This window comes from Thermobia domestica, chromosome 15 (genome assembly GCF_964235325.1).
Source record: "Thermobia domestica chromosome 15, izTheDome1.hap1.1, whole genome shotgun sequence".
Taxonomy (NCBI): domain Eukaryota; kingdom Metazoa; phylum Arthropoda; class Insecta; order Zygentoma; family Lepismatidae; genus Thermobia; species Thermobia domestica.
Genome location: NC_137468.1, coordinates 155,092,438 through 155,111,392, shown reverse-complemented (window position 1 = coordinate 155,111,392; position 18,955 = coordinate 155,092,438). Strand labels below are relative to the sequence as shown.

The window sequence follows — 18,955 nt, the reverse complement described above, 5'->3', positions numbered from 1 at the left end:
CGGACCGGACCAAGATGCCAGAATTTATCGCTTCTGTTCAGGCTGTTGTGGAAGCGGACAGTGAGAAGGCCATGAGGGCACTCGCAAGGGAGAAGCAGGTTCGCGAGGCCACCACGATCATTGGTACATGAAGACCTTCGTTATAAGTCGTACGTGATGCAGAGAGGCCAATTTATGTCCGCGAGAACCAGGGATAATAGAATGACCGCGCCAGGCTTTTTTTTTTTTTAACAAGCTGAAACATCCGAAGCAGTCAAAAATGCTCTGGTTCTTCTCAGATGAGAAAATCTTCGTCCATGACAAGAAGGCGAAGCGTAGAAATGATTAATGGTTGCGTAAAACATCCGAGGAGGTTCTAACCGTCATGCACATGAAGTTCCTCGCCTCCGTGATGGTTGTGAGGAGTGAGGGTGACGTGATGCCTCCATATTTTTGTTTTTAGGCAAGGTGCAAGAGTCAACACCGTTGCTTACACGGATGTGTTGAAGACGGTTGTGCAATCCTGGATTACGGCAGGCCACATGTTTTTCAGCAGGACTTCGCTCCCGCGAATGCGGACCATTCAACCCAAGAATGGTTCTCCACGAATTTTCTCGACCACGTCACTCCAAACATGTGGTTGCCCAGCTCATTTCATGTCAACCCTTTGGAACTTTACGTCTGGGGCGTGGTTGAGAGGGTCTCCAATAAGCATCTACACAACACCGTTGCGGGTCTCAGGGCAGCTACTGTGGATCTCATGGAAAACATTTCCAGGACCCACCTCATTCATGTCTGCCGACGATTTCGACACCGTTTAGAGACTGGTACTGCGGCAGATGGCGATTTCATTCAATATCGTCTATTGGACCTGTCTTCACCTATACATAACGTTCGATTGTCATTGAATGCTCTATCTTCAGTTTCTGCTCATCTTTTCCGCGGGTTATTTTGTCCTCAAATAGCTGTGGCACCTTGCAATTTTTTTTTTTTTTTACAGTTAGCTATTCATGTAGTCCTCTGCCGAGTAAAAGTAATATTGTAGTAAATATTTCAGGAGTTGTTTTTTAAATTTAGCATCAGAGTCCTGAGTCTTTATCTTTGGGAAGTTTATTGTACAGCATGATACTCGCATATTTACACCCTTTCTTATATAATACAATTCTGTGTTCTACAATAGAAAGGTTTTGTTTATTTCTTGTATCATAATTACGACGTTCTCCTATTCGCATAAGAATACCCTCCAGGTGTCTTCACAAATATCAATAAATTTAAGATACAAAAACAGGGTACTGGAGTATACGAAGGTTTTTAAATATTGGTTTAGCAGTTGCCATCATTCTTGTTACTGTATTGTAAAATTTATTTTTGCTTTATGTAGGTTTCCCCAAAATATAATGCCATATGTTACATTCGACTGGAATAATACATAGTAAATTGTTTTTAAAGTAAAATCTTTTAACACGTTTTTAAGTACTTTAATTGCGAAGGAAAAGAGATTTAATCTTATACTAAGCTTTGTTATATGAACATACGAGGAGAGATTTTTATTTATAAAAATTTCTAAAAACTTGGTTGAATTCACGTACTCTGTTTCATTGTTTTCAATTAAAATATTCACAGGCTGTGCATGCTTGTTGCGCAGATGATGAAAATTGATTGCGTGCGTCTTTTCACCGTTTATTTATGTTTATTTTCTAGAATGCAGTGAGATAGTTTAAATAGGATTTCGATTGCACTACCTTAAATTTCTTCGTCTGGTTTCCCTTTTACTATATTAGCATCATCTGCGTAAAGTGATAGTTCTTCAGGAGCAACATTACTTGGTAGGTCGTTAATGTATATCAAAAATAATAACGGACCTAATACGGATCCTTGTGGCACTTCACATGATATTTGTTTCTCCGATATGTGATATATAGTTTGGCTTGTTTATCTGTTATTGTATTTAGTTTCTCTTACTTGCTGCCGTAGGTAAATATCAGTTGATTCTACTTATTAATTTACGATAGTATGAGCAGTTGTATTGAAAATAGCGTAGGCATAATCTTATCTCTATATTTACAATAATTTTACACACAACTGTACAAAAAGGAATGTAGGTACATACTACCGTTAAGTATTTGAAGTACCAGATTATCAGAAAATAAGTATCCTGTTCAGAGGACTCTGGAGACGTAACCATTCGACAGAATGCAACCAAACTTGGTAGGAGCATATTTGGGAACATGCAGAAGCGATTGCGAGAAAACAAAATTAGTTCCAATTTTCGCCACCAGAGGTAACTGTGGCGCTGTACAATGCCATGTAAGTGTAGCCTGAAGAAAAACGACACTAGTGATGCTAAATGATAAGAAAGACTATAATTTCCTCTCCAGGTGCTTACTCACACCTGCGTCTCAGTGATACGGGTTTGAGGGCCACTATGTGCCAGAATGGAGTTGATGGTGATCCGATGCTTGCTTCTTTTTTCTACCCACACTCTTTGCCTTGTGCTCAAGGGGTCCCGTGTTCGATTTCCAGTGAACACACACATGAGTCGGATCCCATGTTGCCCTGTATTCCCGTCCTTACAAGGTCATCATCTCATACGGCACTAGTCACCTTGCATTCTCCTTGCTTAGGGACCTCCACATAATCATCATCGCTCATAACACATCACTACACCACGGGGTTATTAACGGAATACAAATCAATGCCACGCGTCGCACGGGGACATATTTACGGTCTTTCTTTCTTTGAATATCAATATAATTTGTCTTCCATACCACTGAACACTGAACAGAAACACAATACCCTCTGGAGGCGAGATTTGACACTAATATTTTCCTGGAATTTTGGAGGAAGCTTTCATTTTAGGAACCACAGGAAAGACTAACGTTTAACTTCGTTTTTGTAGGTATCCAAGAATTTTAAATAGACACAATTCAAAAGGCGCGTTGTTCCCGTAAAAGATAGTTGGATCTAGTTTTGTTTTCTACACCAGTTGCTTCTGCATGTTCGCAAATGTACTCCTTCCAAGTTTGGTTGCATTCTGTCAAGTGATTACATCTCCACAGAGTTCTCTGAACAGCGATACTTATTTTACGATAACCTGGTAATTAGTTTTTTCTTTTGTAAGATTGCTTGTGATATTATCTCGAATCTTACTTTGAAGTGTTTATCAGATTGGACTTCGTAATTGTGTGTCAGTTAAGCTTATTCTGTAGCAATTAATAAAAGCGTTTAATAATTACTAGAGTTAATATTGTAGTCCTCGTCAAATATGTGCCGTCAGGAACTTTCAGATGACAACTGTACACCTGGAAACATGTCTGTAATACGTAATACACAAGCAGAAATAAGCGCAGATCAGATATTCCGCGCTCAGGGTACCTTGGTCTATTATTCTACAGAACGCGCTCAACTACCGTTAGAGAAGATACAGACATATAGCATGTCCACATACTCAGCATTGAATGCGCGGCTGCACCTGTTTTGCCCTGCCCTGACTCGGTTACAGAGCATTTGTGCTTTTCTAGTGGTCCACGTAACAAAGGTTAATTTGTTTCTTGCACTGTAGTTTTACGCCGCATATCTAGGCAATCGATTTATACGCAAATAGTAAAAGAATAAAAATATTTCAACAATTCACTACTACTACTATTACTGTTACTACATATACTTCTGTTGATAACAGAACCCAACTAACCCCTGTGAGGCTTCTAACCCGTTCCTACTACTATTACTAATACTGCTGCTGCTGCTACTACTGCTACAAGTGTTGGGTAAGTTACTTCCTCCAAAAAAGTAACTGTTACACTACTTCCAAAGTAACGCGTTACTAACACGTTACTTTTAGGTCCGAAATATGTGAAAAAATCTTATCACTTCAATTTTCGGTACTACTAGTACTACCACTATTATTATTATTATTGTTATTTTTTATAACAACATGTATAGAAACATGAAAGATAGACGGTTTGTATCTGAATATTAAAGAACTAGTTGATTGTCAACCTCGGTAGTCGTGAAGTCTAGCAGTCAAGGACATTATTCACGAACTTCTGAATTTGGGTTGATGTCTAGGTTGAGTTTTCAAACTTGAGCCAAAGATTGTTAAAAGTTGTAGGATGCTGGCCAAATATGTTCAAAACTGCTTTGCCGGGTTTAGAATTGTCAACGACTCGAGCAGCTCACCTCACAGTTCGTTCAGCATCGAGCCGAACCGAGGAAACAGCTCAACAACCAAGTCGGCTAGAGCCCTCTCTCAGTTGAGCCAAACCGAGCTGATGGCTGATTCCAACCAAGCTGGCTTGAGCCGATTGTTCACCTCAAGCGAGCCGGCTCGAGTCATTGGCTTAGCTGAGCCGAGCCGAACTGAGCTTGTTATAAAACTCTCTTATGGTTTCGTTTATCGAGACGAGGTGAGATACGAGCAGTGTCCCCTCTCGTAAGCAACACGGAAAGTATTCCATATTACTGCTTACATTTCTCATGGCTTTCGCTTTTTATTGTAATCAGGCCATGATTTCAAAACGAGCTGAACGAACGAGCCATTTATGAAACTGACTCGACTCGAAACACGATGCCAGAAACAGTGACACGACTCGAGAAAATTACCTTTGGGTAGACTAGAAACTCGTCTTGGATTCAAGTCGAGTTTTAGCTCGAGTCATGCCCATCCCTATGCATTAGGAAAAAATGGCTGCTTATTATTATTCTGCTAAACTAATTATACAATAATAGCAATATTGTTTGCAAAATTAAAAATACAGAATATAGAGCATTATACTACAGCTAATAAAATTAGAACACATGAACTTGGGGTGAATCAAAAATTGTCACTAACTGTAAAATCAATACATGCTTTTCAAAGTTAGTTGTTCCAAACTCTATAATCAATGGGACTCCAGGATACGCAAAGTGATTTGAAATAACTTCAACATTACATACCACCAACAAACTATTTTCCAGTAATAAAGTAGGCCTACTCATCAGTCACAGTTTATTCATATTAACGTCTTACTGTATATTGTTAATTATGGCACTCTAGTTGTTGATAAATATTTCCCACAGGGGCACTTCAGGAAATTTACTTCTAAATTCGGTCATCATCATCATCAGCTTTTAAGAAAATGTATTCTTTCAAATGTTCGAACGGTAAAATATTTTCTTTCTCCATCTTTATGAAAACAATACCAATCAAAGTAAAATAGACTACCCGTAGGCCTACCATTGCACTCGTAGTTTACTCACTGAATGTATGGATTTGGAGCTGTCAAAATCTATGACAAATTTTTCCAGGTGTTTGCAAAAAGTACACGTGATTCTCCTGAGGCTGTCCTCACCTTCCAAAAACAGGAAGTGACATTACGATCTTACGTGTCTCTGTGTGTCGGTGCTGTCGGTCACTGACATACGTAGCTCATGCTCCATTAATCCATTCTGAGAAATTCACTCACAGGAAAGAAACATTTGTTTCCGAAAAATATACATATATTGTACTTACTCATCCGAAATGTAACGCGAAAAAAGTAACGCAAACTAGTTACCTTACTTAAAAATTTATAACGCGTTACCGCTACAGTTACTTTGGAAAAAATGTAACGCGTTACTAGGAAACGTTACTTAAAAAATAACGCGTTATTCCGTTACTTTACTTCCCAACACTGACTATTACTACTACTACTTATACTTACTTGAGAACAGAATCAAACGAAACCCTGCGGGGCTTCTAATTCGTTCCTACTACTACTAGTACTTATGCCCAGAACAGAACCCAATCAACCCCTGCGGGGCTTTTAACCCGTTCCTATTACTATTACTTCTGCTACTACTACTACTACTACTTATGTCGAGAACAGAACCCAACCAACCAATTGTTGGGCTTCTAACCCGCTCCTCCTCCTCCTACTACTACTGCTATTATTACTACTACTTATGTTGAGAACATAACCCAACCAACTCCTGCGGGGCTTCCAACCCGTTCCTACTACTACTACTACTACTTATACAAAAGCAACTTTACCCTACACTAAGCATTACAATGCTTAACTTACCTCATATCCTATGTGGATATAGTCTACCGACCTCCACAAGGAATACGCATATGAATCCCGCGTGCAATTTTCGATGTGAATTTGGCACGTCTACTCGTCACACTCAATAGGTCCCGAATGTTCTTTCCTACTTAACACCCCTAGTGATGGGCAGTGGGAATATTCCCGGTGGGAAGGAAAATAAAAAATGATATTCCCGAGTTTTCTCCCTGGCATATAAATTCCCGGGAAGGAATTTATTTCCATTTCCTTATTTTATCTTCCAAATTATAAGAACCGTATGGCTAATCACTTTATTTTCATTTATTATGATTTACTTCTAGGCATTAAATAATTTGGAGGCTAAAAAAATAAAATTTGTTGACTGTACTTTATATAACTATTCATATGATTTATTAATTCCATTCCCATTTGCACTAAAAAGTAGCAAAATACTAATTTACAAAGGATGAAAAGGAACCAGTTTATACAGTAATGTAGAAATTATGTAGAAATAGAGATGAAGTACAACTAATAGACCTCGAACCATCGTTAGTAATAGATGTCGGTGTGTCTTCTGTCTCTGACTCGAATTTCTGAAGAGGTATTTGGACTTTTTACATGTGAATTAACGCATGAAACTTCAAGAAATAGGAAGGAAGAAAGGGCGTGTCTGGCAATGTTACGTGCTAAATTTTAAACATATGTCAATATCTTGCAAACTTTGTGAACATAAAATATGTATGCGCAAATGTTGATAAATTTGTGAGAGATTCTGGCAGTTACCCAATCTGATTTGTTTATAACATTTAAAAAATTAATATGTTTATAATATCAGAAGTAGAGTGAAGATTAGAAAATCCACTTACTTAGAAATTTAAAATGTTTAGCGGTGTAAAAATATGCGGACTTACTATACCATTTTTCCACATATTTACTTTCATAGAACATATTGTAAGTAAGTATGCATTTATGCGTACTCTCTAAATATAATAAAATATTAATAAAGTAACATAGTAGGCATACCGTTCAGAATATACATTTTAAAGAATCCTCTGGAGAAAACTGTAATAATATATCGTGATAAGAAACGAATTTAACTTTGAAATCATAATATAGTAAGAGAATGAAATTTTCTTTGCGATTGTACATAAATTCCCGGAAAAATACCCATTTTGGGAATCTTCCCTAAAAATATCTTCCCGGGAATTTACCCATTACTAAAGATACCCGGGGTTAATACACTGATACGCTCAATCAGTGGCCACATATACATACGACAAGGCCACTTCAAGCACTGAATGGAATTACACTTTAAAAATCATTTTAATGAAATAAGGATCTCATTCTTCACACCATGCAATACCATTTAATATTTAAAAATTCAACGAAAAGTAATCAATGCCTTATAATTTTCTGCATGAAGGAACGAACTACTTACCAGTTTAAGAGTTTCACCGAACTCCAGGAAAGAACTTCCGCTAAATCCGCACACACACACACTCACTACAATGTAATAATCAATATGGCTTCCAGCCGTCCAATTTTATTACGCAAGACCTTTTACATTAAAGCTACTTATAGACAATCTGCAATCTTCGTTACCACCCATATTAAATCGACAACATATCTACATAAAAATAAAGCAGAAAGTGCACTTCTAACTACTCGGGATGTACCAAACAAGCGTCGTAATATATAATCTGGATCAAAATAAGAAGGCAATTAAAAATTATAAACTTTAAATAATTGTTTCGGTCAATGTTTCGTTAAGGGGATCCAGTGCCTTTGACACCACTTCTTTCTATTGATTTTCGTTTGAATACATAATATAACGTTATATTAGGTTAGGTTAGGCGGTAAGTCTTTACTTTGGGCAAGGCAGTGATATCCTGTCAGTACATAGTATTGGCGAACGAACGTTAGCGAGTGAAGGCGGGTTAGAGCCCCGCAGGGCACGTTGTTTTCTGTCTTTCCTTCTTGGGAACTGTAACTATAATTGCGAGAACCGGTTCAGATGACTTGGAAATTGTCACTGCCTTGCCTAAAGTAAAGACTTGCCGGTTAGGCTAAGTTAGGTCAGGTCAGGTTAGGTTAGGTTAGGTTAGGTTAGCTTAAGGGGGTCCAGTGTACTTTTGAACCCCCTTAACGGAACATGGACCATTGTTTCCAGTGGTGTACCTACATTTCACCTGTACAGAAAGGGTATCAATAACAGTATACTATATGCATTTACTGTCATTTATATTTATCATGCATTTTTTAAAAAAGATTTTTTTTTTTTTTTTTGCACATACCCCTGTGTCACATGAGAGTGGATGTTACTTATTTACGTCTAAGAACTTTAGCGTATTCTATTGTACTAGCAGATAATTTAAAAATATTTACACATAACAATTACTTGTAACATGATCCAAGTTACCAATGTAGAACGGATAGATCATATTTGCATTTGTAACTGAGTTTTCTCCTTCAGTACTCCTTGTTCTTCACCAGTTACGCACCTAAAAAGTTAATAAACACTGTTGCCAACTCGCCAGTGGGAAATGTCGCTAGTTTAGTTCTCTAAAGTCGCTAGAAGTCGCTAAACGCCTCCTGCCAAGTCGCTAAAAAAGTCGCTACATAATTTTACAAAGGAATTAAAATAATTTAAATATTTTTCATGTGTAATGGAAGACTCGAGTATTTTTTCTTTAAAACTAATGACCATCTTGACAAAACCACTGCACTTTGCGCTTTCAAGAATACAAAATTTATAAATATAGCATTAAAAGTTTGCAAATACTTAAAATTTTGGATCACTTTTTCCCATTCCTTCTTATAGAGTACGATTATATTTTTTGGAGGAGTTGGGAAATTCATGTTGCTTTCGTATTGGAACAATTCACCGAACTCAACCCACGAAATTTCTGTATAATTTATATTAAGAACAACCACAGTTAAATTAATATATAAATCACACGCACTACACTGAACCAGAAAAGCACAACGTTCTCCAACGTCACTGTCACTGTACGCACTGTGCAATGCAAGAGGTTACCAGCTATTACGCAACTAGTTAGATACGGGAAATTCCCGGATTTCCGAACCGCGGTGAAGAAGGACATAATCGTCATAGTAGCGATGAATCCAACGAAGTAAGTCGCTCATAGCAGTAGTGCAACCGAGTGCGTAAAAGTAATTATTAGTATCACAAACTGCAAAATTTTGGAAACTTTAATATAAATATAGAACAAAATATTTGAATTCCTAAATGTCGCTAGATTTGTCGCTAGGCGCTAAATAATTTTTTTTGTCGTTAGACACTTCCAAAAGTCGTTAGTTCTAGCGACAAAGTCGCTAAATTGGCAACACTGTTAATAAATGCTGAGCTGCACTACCACTGTCTTGAGCTGCAACTATCCGAAGTAGTGCTGTGTCCAGTGATGCCAATTCCTTCAGAGCCGTTTTCCCTTCACAAGCTTCAGAATTTCCCTTTTCCGGGCAAAATTTCCCTTCATCCAAACCGTTCAAGTACTGTATTTAGTAAACGTATTTTTAATCGTTTTCGCTTCCACCCCCTCACCCCAATCTTATAACCACATACAAGCAGATACCTGACAGCCTTCCTTTGAGCTTACGCAGAATTTGAACTTGATTTGTTGTTTAGGTATCTAAAGCGTCGCGATAGAGCAGGGGGAAGAATATGGAAAGGTGTAGGCTAGGACCTATGTTAAAGGTGCAATCTCTGCATTTGCCTGGTGTGACTGAGAAAAAACCCTATAAATACCTCGGTCAGGTCGGACAACCTAAATAAATCATAAAGAATATAAAATAAATATTATGTAAGTTTAATTTTTATCCTAGATATCATGATAGATTTTAATATTAATGTAACCTAAGGTACAAAGAAAATATTAAGTATATATTTGGTATGCACTTACTTAAGAACAGCACTCTCATATTTACTGAAACGAATACGAACAGTTACAAACAAAACTCGAGCTGCTACTGTCTTTGGCTGTACACGAGGAATGTTCGTAACCACAATACAAACTAAATCAAAGTTTAGAAATGCCTAATTCTTAAGAATTTATAATTCTGTGCGCACAGTTACCAGAAAATTTGTAAACTTACACAAACACACACACACAAATGACCCAGTATTCGCCCATGTATACATATTTACATTCACGACACGCAGATTTTCTTCTCTTACATCGATTAATCCTCTTCACAATCAATTTTCTGGTTGGGAAAACCAAACTGTTATAATAGTTGGAGTGATAATTTAATTGAGAAATATTTCATCTTATTGTATTGCATTTAATTCAACAATGGGAAGATTAATTTTGATAAAAGATTTTAAATAAGCATTCTTGTAATGTTTCGAATTTAACTGAATATGTTGATCGATGTGTAATGTTGATAATTATTAACGAATGCAAAGCAAGATAACTTGTGTGAATTTATATGAAATATGTGCAACTGACTATGTTTGGAATAAATATGACGTTGAATTTTAATGAGATTAATCAGATACTTAAATACATTCAACCTATAAATGATTGAAGAGAGGTTCAAATTTCCCTGCAATATTGAGATATTACAAACAATTTCCCTTTTTCCCTTTTCTCCAAAATTTACTCAAAAGTTCCCTGCGCCAAGGGAAATTTCCCTTCAATTGGCATCACTGGCTGTGTCGATCATGAACGATTCGATCATTATGAATGAATCATGGCGTGAATAAAATGAATTGTGATTCATTTCACAAATGAATCGATTCTTCTAATGAATAATTTACACTTCCCACTGAATTTCTTGCCGTGTTCGAAATGAACTGCCAGCTTATGTGAGACAATTGGTGAGGTTGCTTCTGCAAATGCGCTTGCAGTTCACGGGGAACGCAAAAAGAAAGAAAAGATACACACGCATTTTTCCTGCTTTTGTAGATGCGTGCCATTTTTTTTCTTCCTGCGTGGTAGGGTTGCTTCCTAGGGAGAAAGGAAGCCGCTTTGTTAGAAACAGATTACTTTCAAAATAAACTTTCCTGTTGCTTGTTTCTCATCGTGAGGTATAACCTGACCAGGATAGCTGTGCGGTTTTGGGAGGATGGCGCTGCTGTTGTGGCATAATTTTATAATAATTTTACTGGAGTTGCATCAGTTTCTTGGCAAGCGCGTTGGGACAGGGGAGCGGAGAGTTTCACTTTGCAGTGTATCCAACGGTTTTTTGAAGTTGCAGTTTAGATGTTGTGCATATTCTAATCTCTTTACGTTTAATAGAAAACACCGGAACTTATGTATGTATTGTAGTGAACCATCCCTGAAGTAATGCAGATGTATTGTGAATAGTGATTTATGAATGGAAATTACCAATTTAAGAACAACATAGCACAGTTGACAATTCAGTGAGCTTCTACCGTGTATTAAGCAGATTGTATAAAAATTGATTACGTTTTATTCGATTCCATTATAAAACAGTAGCAGCCTGTAAAACGCAGGAATGACAATGTCCGTGACTAAAATATTAATTTTGGGTTGATAGCTTAGAGTTTTGCGCAATATCTTGTAACTGTAAGTTTAAATCAAGTTAAGGTTCAGGCTCATGATGCTGCTGTTTAAGTGTATGTTTATCGATTGACAAATAAATTATTTTTTCGAGTTTTAGCCAGGGAGGAATCTCGAAACTCTGAAACTGTGAGACTCTCGAGAACTGTGAAAGTCCTTTCCGCTGGTCTATTGGCCAGCGCATGTGCTTTTATTGTATGTGGTTCTGGGTTTGATTCCCATTGAGAGAACAAAATTTAATTTTACAATCCTTCACTTTCATTAATCATGTCTCCTCCAGCATAAACAACATAATCATGGGACGTTAAAATAAAGAAATTTCATTTTTTTGTTCGAGAAATGTGAACCCTTTGGGGGAAAAGGAGGTGAAAAAATTTTTCCTTCATTTTTTAAAGATTTATGGAATTGGATAGCTTGTCTTTAGGGATTGATTTGTACAATTTGGTTCAGTGCACCCTTCTTTTAGGATCATTATAGAAAACCAGCCCTTTGGTAGAGTTTGAATAAAAGTATTAATAAAACATCAGCGTATGGGTAGTGTAAGAGTAAGTATCATTGCTTCAGCACACAATAAATTTTATTTATGAGGAAAGAAATTACCTCTGGACTAACTCTGAATCTCTCTCAGGTTTTAGCTATCAGGTCACAAAGAATTAAATCTACTAACTGTTTTCACACACAATATAATTTTGAAACTTGGGAGCCTAGTGTTATATTTGTGTCTGTAGTATATAATAATGCTGATACGTTATTCTGTTGAACATCTTAAAGGTATTTGTCGATTGACTTCAGAGGACTGAGTTTAGCCCGTAAACACAAGTTGCCTATAGTTCAAACATATCAGATGTACGGTCTTGTTTAATAAAACCTGCTCCTCCCAGTCCTCTATCTGAAAAGTCCTATATTGTTATTCACATATGAAATTCAAAGGCAAAGTCAATCGTCTTTATTCAGTTGTATTTTTATTTCAAGTGTAAGTATTAAAATGCGCTACGCATGGTTGCAAGAGGTTGGGTGGCTTTTTTTTTTTAAATACTGAACTGACATATCTAACTTTGGCACTCATCTTCTTTATAAATTGATGTAAGAAACGGCCGATTGATTTCCAGCCAATTACTTCATCACCGGTATCTTTGAGCAACGAGATAACAATGGAAGACAAACTTCGTTCTTTTCAAACTTATGAAAGTGGTTTTGTTATTCAAATACATATTCGCTCTAATCAATTTCAGAAGTAACATTAATCTTAGAATAACGTAATGGCTGTAAGAGTTACCCTGAAAATGTATTTTGTATGTTTTCTTTTTTACGTAATTCAGAGATTTTGTCTGAATTTTACTGGAGTTATAAGGAACCTTCAATTATCAGGCACCCCGTTTTAATCGCTCCCCCTCCGCCGTCAATGCAACACTTCTAACCGTCTCCCCAGGGGTCCTGTGTCCACCCCTGATTAAAATGGTACATAAAAATAACTTTGTCTAATCCCTGTCATTATTTAGCATGGTTTAGTATTTTTTTAAAAAAAGAACTATATTTCTGCCACATTTTGAAAACTTTATTTGAAAGTTTATAAAATGTGGCCGAAATATCTTTCTTTTAAAAATTACTAAACCATGCTAAATAATGACAGAGATTAGACAAAATTATCTTTATGCACCATCTCAATCAGGGAGTGGACCCAGGACCCTTCGGGAGATGGTTAGGAGGGTGGCGGTGAAATATTATCAGTTCTCTCTCTCACCTAATTTTTGAAGTACATCCGAATATGATGTCAATGCAAAAGAATTTTCTTACTCAAGACCCCGATCGCTCCGCCCCTACTTGAGAATATGCGTGAAGTGGTATATTACGAACAAGACAGAAAGAACTGTGATTGATTACAAGTAGTCCGGTTAGAAACACTGCTGCTTGCATTTTAGTTCCAAAACCGGCCGCCCGCACTCGTTCGCTGGTTGTGTTATACTAACAGTGTTGCTCAATTAGATATAATACGATTTCGTAGTTAATATCAGCATACTCTTGATGAACATTTATCCATTTTATTAATATACTGTACGTACATTGGATAAAACTATCATAATCACTTTCAACTGCTCTAGCCAAAATGGTCAATTTTAATGTTTCATAATCAACTCAAAGTACTACAGAGGTTGTTCAGTGTATATTTGGCCAAATTCGACTTACCTAAAAATTTAGAAGAATCCATGGCGCCAGGTTCGTAAGTGCTCGATGTGTTTCTTTTGGTTCCTAACAATAACCCGACAGCGTAATTTTCACTGTAATAGACTTCTCTGAAGAACTGGGAGGGGAGTCTTGTCCCATTCCCTTTGCACAGCTTTCCAAAGTCCTTCCACAGTTGTTACATACCGTTTTCCCAAAGTCCGCTTCAGCAATCCAAATCCACAATAGTCCATAGGACTTGCATCTGGAGATTTAACAGGTACCCCATGAAAGGTATCACCTGTATACCACTTACCTCCTCCATCTCCCTGTAGAATGCGAGGGACGATCGTGAGGTATGTGATGAGGCCTTGTCCATGTGAATGCGCACCAGATTGGCGTCATTTTCGTACATTGTTCGAATCTCATGCTCGTAGATCAGCCGCATGATTTGCTCCTGAAAATACTGTGAATTTATTTTGCAGTTCTTCGCCACCCTACAACCTTCAGTTTACCTCGGTAACAGTAGCCAGTAACGACCATGAATCTTTTTGGGAAGGATTCTTTACAGACTTCTGAAGTTCTTGCCGTTTTTCTCTCGGTACATGATGGCTCTCATTTTGCCGCAGTTGGAAAGGTAAATCCATGCTTCATCGAGTGTTACGTCGTACATCCTACTTTGTTTTGCCAGATGCCGTTCGTACAGCTTCCGGGCGTTATACTTTCGTTCCTTTTGGTGGGCATCCGAGAGAAGATGATCGCGAGCTTTCATGACTTTTTCCAGCTTGAGTTGATGGTGTAACGTCCGGCTCACAGTCCCCAAAGACACGTCAAGACGATTAGCCATTGTAACCATACGGTTCAGTTTATTGAATTTTTATCAAGAAAATTTTAACTTTTTAAATGAACCTCGCATAAAAGCACTCTCAAGAATTTTTCTCTCAGCCAACAAACGAATGTGCATATATGTATGTGCGTCTCGTCTGCGACGGAATTCGTAGAGTTCCTCTCTCCTTCCCAAATAAGGAGTTAAAATTCAGCACAATGGATAAACGTCGTCTCGAAACATTCCTATCTATAAGTTGTCATAGCTATTTTTAACTTCTTACATCACCAAACTGCATGGTAAAGCGAGTTGTTGCCTAGCAACAGGACGAGACGGAGAGAAACGGTGCTTTAGTCTGACGAACACATTCACAGAAGTTACCACGAGAATTTGGTGCGCCCAATTGAAATGAATAAGCAATTTGAAATAATGTTTAATTTTGTTAAGTGCGAAACATAGTAACTTTAAATGTAATATTGAGCTAATGCCATGATAGTGAAGATAAGCAACAATTTTAAAATGTTCATTTAGAAGTGTAAAACTGAAAGTCATTGCTGCAACATGGAGTAGGCAAGCAGCAAAGACCACCTGTTCATCGGAAAGAAGATCAGAGGAGACCAACCCGCTACCTTCTGGACAACCCCAGTAGTAGGGGCCCGCGTATATCTCGCCGAGTCAGCAAAAATTTTCTCGATTCTGATTGGCTGAGAGAGGTCACGTGACTTTAGGCCCCGCCCACGCGGGAAATTCAAAATTTCAGGTCACGTGGTATGACGTCATGAGTCACCCCGTGGGGAAATCCCTCATTCTCTTTTATGACCAAGATTTTTGAAATTTGTTCCCTTTTACGGGTAAGATGAGTGCTTTGATATCTCATTCTGATTGGTTGACAGCTGTCACGTGATCTTAGACCCTGGGATATTTGAAAATTTGTTCCCTTTTACGGGTAAGATGAATGCTTTGGTACCACGATGCTGATGGGTTGATAGAGGTCACGTGATCTTAGGTTGTGGGATATTTGAAATTTGTTCCCTTTTACGGTTAAGATGAGTGTTTTGATACCTGATTCTGATTGGTTGATAGAGGTCACGTGATCTTAGGTTGTGGGATATTTGAAATTTGTTCCCTTTTACGGTTAAGATGAGTGTTTTGATACCTGATTCTGATTGGTTGATAGAGGTCACGTGATCTTAGGCTCTGGGATTTTAAAAAATCGTTCCCTTTTACGGATATTTTCTCTGATGAGTACTTTGGTATCACGATACTGATTGGCTGATAGAGGTCACATGATTTTAGACCCGCCACACAGTGAATAGGTTACATGGTATAATGTGGGGAAATTCCTCACTTATTTGTTTTATTTTATGTGTAAGATGAGTGTTTTGGTACCTCAATTTTGATTGGTGGATAGAAGTCACATGATCTTAGCCCCCCAGTCCATGAGGGAAATACAGAGCGATATGACGGCGATCCATCCTAGACCGGGATTTTAGAATTTTGTTCCCTTTTTATGGTTATGCGTAAAGTTTCCATGGAGGGTTCAACCTCCTCCTTAAATAACCCTTTTTGGTATCATGATATTGTACTGAAGTTTACCTTAAATATTAGCATTCTCTTTGACAGATAAGATGATTACCAGTTTTCTTACCTTGATGGAGAGACAGCTTGCTTTATATGTTTACGTATGGAGATCATGTCCATTAATTAGTTGCCTATGCCTCTGAAATTATACATTTATTTTAACAATGGTGAAAGAGGGGTCCATCCTTGTCGCTTGTAGATTTCTTATAACACATTGTTGTGAGTTTAAGAGATTTTTTAAACGCTCAGTAAGCGCTTCATTAATGGAAACAGTGTGGCCAGATTTTTTCTTACCTAAACTGCTCCGATTCTTTTCGAAACGGTTCCGCAGAGTGCAACAAATTTTAAACTAAAATTTTTTCGAACTAAAAAAAATTGTAACAAAAATTTTCAAACAAAAAATTTTCGAACTAAAAATTTTGAAACAAAAATTTCTAAAAAAATTTCGAACTAAAAAATTTAAACAAATTTTTCGAAAAAAATTTTTAAACAAAACTTTCGAACTAAATTTTCAAATCAAAAAATTTTCGAACTAATTTTTTTTTAAATTTTCGAACCCAAAAAAATCGAACTAAAAAATTAAAAATTTTTCGAAAAAAAATATTTTAAACTAAAAACTTTCGAACTAAATTTTCAAGTCAAAATTTTTTCGAACTAAAAATTTTAAAAATTTTCGAACCAATTTTAGAAACAAGTTTCGAACTAAAGATGTAAACCACATTTGAAAATTTTCAAATCATTTTTTTTCAACTAAATTAAAAACCAAATTTTGGACACTAAAAATTCTTTAATTAATTTTCCGAACAAAATCATTTAAACCAAATTTTGGATATATTTTCAACCTTAAATTTTCAAGATTACCATGATTTGAAAACAAGTGTTCAGGGTTTCAAGAAATAATAAAACATATTTTTTTCAGCTTGTTGTTGTATTTTAACGAAAGGTATGTGCTCTTCTCATACAATTTTATTAACATAATAAATACAGGATCTAGTTTAATGAATATTTTGGAAGTGTCATCATCTTCGAATGTTGTAGACGTATCCTGTAAAGAAAAAAGGAGAAACAACGGATTACTTTATGAATTTCTTTTTTTTCCTGAAACAATAAAAACGAGTCAATATTGATAAGAGAGAATTAAAACTTACTCGTAAAAGATGGATGTGTTTAGGCTCATCTTCCTTTTCGGGTACGAGATGACAGCATTTCTTCCACTGATGGTGGTTTATGAACTCTTCTGGGTACTGCATTTTCTTGGTGTTGCTCCTTTATGGTCAAGGTTCCTTCTTCGGTACGAGATGACTACATTTCTTCCACTGATAGTGTTGGTGCTTTATGATCTCTTCTGGGTACTTCATTTTTTCTTGGTGTTTTTGCTTTGTGCTTAAGGAGGGGAAAAAAGGAAAAGGAAAAAAGAAATGGTGGCCTCATTGGGTGTTTACAGTTCTTTTTCATCTTCTTTTTCCAGTTCCAACTTCTGTTTTTTAACGTACCCGTACGGAACCGTATCATAGGAATTGAGTTCTTTAAATCGACGTTTTGTGTACTGGATGCTGTACATTTTTTCTTCTTTGCGTGTGACGATGGTATGGTCTTTGGTCCTGCATATCTTATGGGGGATGGTAATAGTGACTTGTCCACGGCATTGATTTGTAATCATTTCTTTTAGCGTGTTGAAATTTAATTGCTGTCCTGCATTGTAGTTTAATGTAAATCCTCTAATTTTACATATGTAGCTGGTGACGTTGGTATCTGGATTGTATATTTCTAAGCTGTAATTTTTTGGTCCTCCACTAACAAATGTCTTGATGTACGCTCGTTGGCCGTAAGACTCCATCTCATCCGATAAGCATCCCAAGTACGTTGAAGGTTCAATGGTTGGCTCTCCGGGCTTTTCTGTAAAAATCACAGAATCCGTGTCGAAATATAAAACACGTTCCTGCAACATTTCCAGGTACTTGTACAGTTCCAGACGTGCCTGACATGTTGTAAATGCGCCTAACACGACATTGGTGTTTCGGTTTTGAACAGGCACATGTTCATTGTACTCCCAGAACGCATATAACATCGTATCATTGATGGGTACAATTTGATGGAGTTTAATGTCGGGGGAAGTGAGTTTTTCATAAAATTCTTCCGGCCGATCAATAATTGTGGTCTGGCTAAAGTTTGAACGCTGAGAAAGTTTTCCTCATAATGCGTTAACACAAAGCTTAGATAAACTTCTTCGTGCAGGATTATTTTCAATTTTGGTCGGATCCAATGCAATACCTTCACGCTCCAGGACGGTTTGTATAAATTTTGATTTGTCTTCTTCGGTCACACAGGAACTGGGCCAGCCAGAAGCTTCCATTTTCGATTTCAAAAACGTATTGATATATTCCGTGAACAAGCCACCTGTTTTCGTGATGGGGTCATATTGTTCAATGTCATAATCCCAAATTTCAAAGATTTCCACCGGTTGATATCCCAATTCTATTGCCTTCTGTATTTCATATGATACCCATGTTCCAGTGAGGCATCGCTCCTGGTCGTTGTGCGTACACGTTGCTGTAGGGTCTGGGTTCATTTCTTCGGCACACGCAGCACACAGTGGAAAGAGTAGTTTCTTGTTGCATCGGTAAGGCAGGAGACCATGATAAAGATGGCGACATGGTAATATCGTCATTTTGATCAGACCATTGACTTTATTTATTGGTGGTATATTTTCATCACCCTGTAGATAAATTCTAGGATGTCCTACAGGGTATTTAGCACACTTATTTATGTAAGGATAAAGTGAAACAATATCGAAATATTTTATTACTTCTCCTGCTTTTTCGTCGACTTGGTGGTACAAT

The 18,955-nt window shown here is 37.1% G+C and overlaps 1 protein-coding gene across 7 annotated transcripts in view; it reads right to left on the bottom strand.

Moving 5' to 3' along the window:
- LOC145671313 (uncharacterized) overlaps positions 1-8,538 on the bottom strand; it is a 70,125-nt gene extending 61,587 nt beyond the window's left edge. For 2 of the 7 annotated variants that reach the window (XM_081740300.1, XM_081740295.1), the window contains exon 1: positions 8,401-8,538. The gene's annotated coding sequence lies outside the window, so the exon portion shown is untranslated. Of the gene's footprint in view, positions 1-7,440; positions 7,688-8,296 lie in introns of those variants that run through there. The other 5 variants (XM_081740301.1, XM_081740298.1, XM_081740297.1 and 2 more) reach the window with 5 other exon arrangements.
- Positions 8,539-18,955: the final 10,417 nt, after the last annotated feature.